This window comes from Herpailurus yagouaroundi, unplaced genomic scaffold, assembly GCF_014898765.1.
Source record: "Herpailurus yagouaroundi ecotype Mexico unplaced genomic scaffold, PumYag 140, whole genome shotgun sequence".
Taxonomy (NCBI): Eukaryota; Metazoa; Chordata; class Mammalia; order Carnivora; family Felidae; genus Herpailurus; species Herpailurus yagouaroundi.
Genome location: NW_024412395.1, coordinates 77420723 through 77429072, shown reverse-complemented (window position 1 = coordinate 77429072; position 8350 = coordinate 77420723). Strand labels below are relative to the sequence as shown.

General features: G+C 36.0%; 1 pseudogene; it reads left to right on the top strand.

Moving 5' to 3' along the window:
* The first annotated feature begins 3888 nt into the window (after window positions 1-3888).
* Window positions 3889-4063, top strand: LOC121031185 (uncharacterized; annotated as a pseudogene).
* Window positions 4064-8350: the final 4287 nt, after the last annotated feature.

Genomic DNA, 8350 nt, shown 5'->3' with positions numbered 1-8350 from the left:
GATTCAAGGAAAAATACATAGTTTACTGTTCAAATGAATCAGAAATACATCAATTATATTATCCCAACTCAAGCATGAATAGAAGTAAAAAGCGGAGAAAAGTATCTGAATTTTACTGAAGACAAATGTTGCAAAGTTGTTTTAGAAATTCAGTACATCAGATTTAGTGCTCTCAATACTGGATAAAAGAGACCATTTGGAATAATACTTTGTTCTAGTGTAGAGTGTGTGAATTGAGTTTCTTCTTTGCTGTGACTGACCCCAAAGCTTTTAAATATAATTGATCAATAATCTGCCTTACTATGATTTATAACTGCTTTCTGTGCCCTATCAAAAATTGATAATTAAAATTAAAACACAATCACAAATAAAAAGTATTGTGTTCTGGGGCGCCTGGGTGGCTCAGTTGGTTAAGTGTCCGACTTCAGCTCAGATCATGATCTCACGATCTGCAAGTTCAAGCCCCGCGTTGGGCTCTGTGCTGACAGCTCAGATTCTGTGTCTCCCTCTCTCTCTGCCCCTCCCCTGTTCATGCTCTGTCTCTCTCTGTCTCAAAAATAAATAAATGTTAAAAAAAAAACATTTTAAAAAAAATAATAAAAAAAAGTATTGTGTTCTGCTGGATTCCATGTTCTGAAGCAGCAACTAATGGCAATAATAATGTCTTTTATATGAGATTTGGTGAAAAAAATAAAAGAACCATATAGGCTTTAAAAGACACTCATATTCTACTTTTTATTACCTTAAAAAAGGCTTCAAACTAAGAAATGGAAATTCTTTTAAATACTAAATTTAAATAGATACTTTTAGAGGTTTGTACATGTTAAAGTTTTGTTTAACTTTAAAAAGACAATTTGTATAACCCTAAAAAAATCAGCTCATTTTGCTTTTCTCTCAGAGGAAGCAAACAATGCAAGCTCCAAACTTTGAAAATTCCTTTTGAAGTTTTACACTAAAACCAGAAATAACACTGACGCAAAGAGAAACTCAAACGCATTCTAATATAAGAAAGCCATAGTGAATTTATAGAATTTACTTTATTTTTAACCAAATTTACTGCTAAACACATGCACAGAAAATTTTAAAATTCAAATCTTTTTGCAGGTGTGATTGTATGTCTGCAATTTCTTGGTTTAAAAAAATCTGTTTGAAACAAGCTATTCTTCTAATTAGCAAATTATACTCATGACAGGTGTACCTCATTCCATGGATTGAACAGCTATGTAACTACTTAGCAAGAATCAATCTGAAATTAAAATCCTTCCACCGAAGTGTTAAAAATTCTGAGTGATTCCAGGCATAGGATGCTAAACAAAGGTCATTAGTCCATAAACAGGAATCTAAACCTCTAAGAATCATAGAGTTTCACTGCTAAAAATGAGGAAAGTGAAGCACACTGTCTTGTCCAAAATGGTGGTCAATGTGAATCAGTCAGAAACAGGAATTCTATTATCCCAACTAAAGCATGAATGGAAGTAGAAGTCAGGGGGATGGCAGAACAAGAATTCAAGTATCCTGACTCCAACTAAAATGTTTTTTTTTTTCTAGACAACGTTCTTCTAATTCTTTTGCAAGTGAAGAATATGGGAGAACAGTGGACATAGAGGCAACTAAACAAAGTGGTATTTTATATGACCTTATTTTAATGTGAGCTCCTGCTAATTTAAATCCCAGATTGACTTTCCTACAGATTAATGCTATTATGCCAAAGTTTTCCAACATAAAGACAGTATTAAAAATTATACTCTCAAGAAAAAAACCAAGTTATTGTAAATAACACAATAAGAATCCCAACAAGCAAATTTTACTCTTAAGAATGATGAAGCTATGTAGAACTAATGTGCCTCCCCCAAGTAATTCCCTGCATATGTAAACATGCACATCTGAATCCAAAACCCTGTGCGGCTGTAAAATAAGGCTAGGTTTGTACTTGTTGTCTGTTTGCATGTTTTTCCATCTCCACGCTTTGTGCACCACACCCCATGGACACAGAACATTTGTAGGTGGCATCAAATCAACAGCCAGGTGAGACTGTTCTATAACAGAAGGACCACATGATATTTGAGATATAATTGGGGAAAAACCAATTGCAGTTATTCTCCAAATATCGTCTCTCTTTTTGAAGATATGCCCTGAATTAGTATGTTTTGGATTAAAGCAGTTTTCTTCTTTTTTCTTTTTGGATCTCTCCTTTTTAAAATATTTTCAACGACTTGGAGCACATAATGTCTGTTACAGACAGGAACACCTCAGATTAGTACAGCTCCTTTCAGTTCTGGTAGGACTTCAACATTTATTGACTGAGAAGACAATTTTGTTAAGCTATTATTTCAAAACCCTAAGGTGTGACAGCAAATAATCCCTTCCAATAGATCACTGCCTTTATCAATAAGGAGAACACATGTACTAAGAAGAAAATATGTTTAAGGCTATTGGGTACATTATATTGGGTTCAAGCTTTCTCTTAAAGAGCCTAACTTTTTAAAAATGGAAGAATTATTTAAATCAACTTCTTACAAACAAGAACAAAAATACCTACCATCCAGCGTGGTAAAATAAAGGAACACTGAAGTACTCACTGTCCCCAACAATTGGTTCTCTCTGTGTCATGTTTGCACTCTCTTTCCTCCCCTCCCCTGCTCTCACTTTTCTTTCATTTTTCCCATACCAAGCTAACATTACCTCTGACAAGTGAGTGATTTGGTAGGAGAAAAATTCAGATAGATTCTCTGAAACATGAAAACAACCTATTGGCTGGTTGTATTCAATCAATGATTTGTCAGTGCAGGGATCCATAAACCAAAATGGCTCAAGAAAACTAACCTTACTTGTGACTACTTAGCATAATCAATTCAACCAGAATGATCTAAATGCCTCAGTCTTTCACATTGCCCCTCCTGGAATTTTACTTTACTGTAAGTGTGTTATGCTATGAAGATTTTTGTTTACATTATGTAAAATTTGTCATGGACAAATACTAAATGCACACCTGAATGTCCTTCCCAGGTGCATGCAGGTTGTATGGACACCAATTTGACAATAAATTTCATATATAAAATAAATAAATAAATAAATAAAATGATGAAGAAAAAACCCCCCACCTTAAGAGGTGAGGAAATGGTAAATGAGCATTTTCAAGGAATTAAAAGCTGGAAAGCAATGGCTAAAAAAAAAAAAATGATATTGTAGACAGTTTCCTTTAATGCCTACCATTTATTGGTGTCACCAATTGATTGGTGTTACCAACCAATTATATTTCTCATTCCTACCTTTGGCAGATACTGCCGGTTGCCTACCTAATGGCAATTTTCCTCTTCTTTCTTGTTAAATGTACCCCAATTTTCTCTTGTTATCAGACAGCCTCATCCTTCATGGTGGTAGGGGTGAAGAGGCGGAATGCTGATTAGTTTAATCTCATCAGGGTAATTCCATTCTCCTGGCTATGGTCAACATAGGCATGGCTACATGACCCAACCACTGACCAGTCTGACTTAAGATACTGAGCAAAGTTGTTTTCCTCCCTTCCATGGGGACACATGACAGAAACCCTGTTATGTGTTTGGGCAACACTGATACACAAGAAGGAAATCATTGAATTAGCCAGTCATGAAAGTGCCATCCACTTTACTTCTTGCTTTGTAAGACAATAAAATGCCCTTTATGTTTTAGCCACATTTTAAGATGAGTTTGTTACTTGCAGCCAACATCATCCTAGTTAATATGCTGCCCTTTAGAACAAGAAAAAAAAAGAGCAGTTGTGGATTCTTCCTTGCCTTAGGTAGGAACTGGGAGTATATAAATAATAAGGAGTACTGAGTGCATGTGAGAATATATGTCAATAATTTCACAAACAAAGAACACATCCATTTAAGTATCTAGGCACATCTTATCGCTTCTCAGCCTTTTGGCTAAGATCCAGTGTAGTATCTGTTCTTATCAGTTTAAGTATCTAGGCACATCTTGACCTAATTGAAATGTATTTTCAAAAGTCTGGAAATAAAGCTTTATTTAGTCCACAGTCTTTTTCAAATGTCCAGGCTGTTTAACATGTAGGTTTCATATTTCATAAATTTCATAGAATGTTTCTATCAAACATTGTCTGCAAAGTGACAGGGTAAAGGGAATCTTCATATTTTTCTAATCATTGATTTTGTACTAAGAAATGTGTCCACCAATTTAAACTGTATCTCAGGTTTAAAATGCACAAAAGATTAAATCTTTTTAAATAGTCTCAGCATTTTCTCATCTATTTGGAATAGAAGTCACAGGTGTGCTTTGAAGTTTATAAACCATGGCTCGGTACTTTTAAAATAACTTCTGGAAAATGTAAAAAGGAGAAAGTGTGAATCAGCCCATGCTCAGGAAGGTGGGCCATGTTCATCATATTTACTATTATGACATATTAGATTATTTTCTTTCAGTGCTCGAAAGGCACACTTTCCAAAAGAGAAATACAGTTCTTTATATTTGGTTCACATAATCCAGACCTGCAGTGTCAGTGCCTGAAACAAATTACTGTTTATATTAGAAACTTAGTTTAATAAATTAGGTCTGGTCTATGGACTGTCAAAGTCCTTATAGTCTGCAATTCATATATAACAGATGCCTTTTCCATGACTCTTAACTAGAAGTGGCCAACGTGATTGCTTCCTCCTTGCCATTACTACATTTTGTAGGTTTAGTTATCTACTGCCCACAGAGAATTAAAAACAATTTAAAAGGGCATCTGGAATAAAACACTCTAAGGGAAAAAAAATCTTTCCGTATGCAATAACTTTCTGTTTAGGTCTGAGAATTATTCAATAATTGGCACTTGTTTAAATAGACCACTCAGGATCAGTTTGGTTTTCCAATTTCAGATTGAGTTACAGAACTATTTTTTTCCAAATTCACTTTTGCAAGTCCTAATTTCCAACATATTTGTGGCACCACTGTGATTAACAGAGTAGCTAATTTTTGCATGAGAGACAAACACATTTTTCAAAAGTGTTGTAAATAATTCACTAATTTTTCCACAGATTGTTTATAAATTATGAATTTTAGCTTACTTGCCCTAGTTTAGAAAATATACCGGTAAAACAGGAGAGCGAAAAGCAGTCATTTTAGTTGATGAATTTATACAGTTTAATTTTCATGAGAAACCTGGGTGCCTCCATCTTTTACGCCACTTTCCTCACTAGTGTCCAAGAGTCGGACCAAGAAGTGAGTGCCTGCCACTGGCAGCATCTCTACCTCTTGCCTTGTTTGGGAACAAGTTGTTGCATAAAAAGTTAAGTTGCATACGGGAACAGTTGTTGCATAAAAAGTTAATCATGACACTCATCTATAAGATTAAATAATAAGGCCACGGAAACTGACATCAACTCACATCAACACTTACAAATTCAGACACATGAACACTTTAACCGCTGGGTTTTTTCCTTTCTAAGCTCCACTTTGAAAAACTGTGCTTCCTTTTGAGTTGTTTGGTCAGCAAACTCAATTCTAGAATTTCTATGTGAAGGATTAATCAAGAATAGTGTATTAGCTCACATCTTGAGAACTAGACAGAGAAGATGCTCAGTGACATTTTAACACTTATGTCACTATGTTGACATCTCAATAAAGAAAACTATTCTCGGTGTGAAATGGGATGATTTCCTTACACCACCACCATCACCACCAAAAACATCAGGCAAAATTTTTGAAATCTCACAGGTTTCAAGCATTGTCAGTAGATACCGCATCATTTTAAATATAAAAATAGCCCGTTCAAACAATGAAAGGCAGGTGTACAATCATCAGTGCCTTCTTTACCAGCAACACAGTGATTTGTGAATATGTAATCTTATTTTAAATTTCACTCTTGTTCTTCGATCTTTCAAATGATTATAGTTTTCCTGGAGTGAAAATAACTTAAACTTACTAGACTTTTTAATATCTTTACAGCCAAACTGCTACAATTCTCACTTTGCTAATCTGTAATTCTCACAGAAGAACTGGCAGCGTTACCCGGCCTTTAGCAAGGACCCTGAAGTGAAATCACTTAAAACTTCCTCTATTTTAATTTCAAATGATATACTCTGTATATAAACCACGCAAATATGCTCTATCCGATACATTGACATGTACCTGCGATGTTAACATTTCTTCCTGGTACCTTCGGGCTGCGGACACGCGTGCATCGTGGAAGACTGGGCTTACTACAGAGCAAGTACAGAGCTTAGATTTCAGGAGTTCTTTGCTCTCATGCTATTCCTCTGACGGCCCTGGCGTTTTAGGTGATTTGACTAAGAAGCCACAGCTGAGCAGGACAGCGATGAGCTCTGAACCCACGTGCTTGACCTTCAACCCCAATTGCCCATCGGATCACCTGGGAAGTTTGGCAGACATAACATTGCAGGCCCACTCTACATTCTTAGCTGATCTGGGGCAGGCCCAAGGCTTCAGTGGTTTTGGGTTTTTTTTTTTTTTTTTTTTTTTGCTTTTTTTCATCTCCTTGGTGATTCTGACATGGTCCAGATTTAGAACCACTGGACCACTGCTCTTTGTGTCACACTTTTATAGTTCACAAAATCAGAATTAAATTTCCAGATTTATCATCACCCTTTCCCAGTCTCTTCTCTGAAAGCAGTTGACAAATGTATTTGAATATTCAGAGAATGAAGCTGAAATTTGAGAAGGAAAAACTTCATTTCGTAAGAACCCGACTGTACAGGACCCCTGAGGAACTAGATTATGGCTAGGCACTCGGGTTTAAATAGACATAAACTAATCACAAGAACACATTAACACTTGCTTTTAGCAAGGAAAGTCAAGGGACAGAGAACAAGAAGATAAACAAATATTTAGAAAAGATCAATATCTACCTTCCCTTATAAATCTAGGTCTATAATAGAATGAAAAATATCAAATCTAATAACAAAATTAAACATCTGTTCCAAACTAATAATGAATCATGAAACAGATAGAAACTAATATCTTTTATATGTATAGCGATAGTAACACGTTGCCTTTTTTTTTGCCTAATAAAATTGTAGCTTCGACACATTTTTTTAAATTTAAAACATCCTGTGTCAATGAGAATTTTAGGAAACTAGACACTCTCATACTCTACTGATGATAATGTTAAGTTAATGCCACATTTGCCCCTTGGAGGCTAGGATCGTTAATTGGGACATGGGATGCCCAGGTAGGTGATTAAATATTAATCGTGGGTGTGTGTCTATGAAGGTGTTTCCACAAGAGAAAAACATTTGAATTGGTGAACTGACTAAAGCAGATGGTCCTCCCCAATCTGAGTAGACTTCATCCAGTCCATTGAGGGCCAGAATAGAACAAAAAGACACAGGAAGTTTGTACTAAACTTCCCTCTTTCTCTGTCTCTGTCTCTCCCTGTGCTTGACTATAGAACTGAAACATCAATCTTTTCCAGCTCAAGGAGTTCCTGGTTCTCAAGCCTTCAGACTGAAATTAATACCATGGGTAGCTCCTTGATTTTGTCTTGGAGTGTTAATTATTAATTAGTGTTAATTTATCCCAATTTACTAAGCATTTAGAATGCTACCAACTTGCTGCCTGGAGAGAAAAGCATAAAGGCTTATGAGAAAAATGAAGGGCCCACAGTAAGTTAAACAGGCTCTCAGGTCAAAATAGATGAAAAGGAGAATAAATTGTATTGAGTGCCTATGATAAACTAAGTCCTGGACCAATTATTTTCCATCCATCACCTAATTTACTCCCTTCTAAGGAGTGAGCCCTATAAGCCCTACAAGCCCTATAAGATACATACTCTCCAAATTTCCCATTTTACAGGTGAAAACACTGAGGCTCAGAGCAGTTAACCAATTTATAGCTAATGATCCAAACCTAAGATTTCAAAATCCAGGCTGTTTCCCAGGAGCTCACTATCTTCCCCGCAGCAGTAGAAGACCCCAACTTCAACCAATAACTTGGAAATTACCCTTTCTTGGAGGCCAAACTGAGATTCAGATCAAAACATGATCGGAACACTTCATTGCAATGACATCTAGGAGCCAGTAAAGATCATGCAGCCAGTCTTCCGAAGGAGCAGCTTCAGGGATTCACCTTAGGAGCCTCCCCATGAGCAAAACAGCACATTATCAACCCCTCTGGGCTGGTTGGGATGAAGTCTTAGTACAAATCACTCCTTCTTAAATCATTTGATCTAGATCTGATATATAAAATATCTGATACATGAAATTTTATAAACCCAAAGACCATCAAGGAAAATTTGTCATCTGTACAATGTTAAGATAAACAAAGGCTCAGGAAAAAAAAGAAAGAAGAAAGAAAGAAAGAAAAAGGAAGGAAGGAAGGAAGGAAGGAAGGAAGGAAGGAAGGAAGGAAG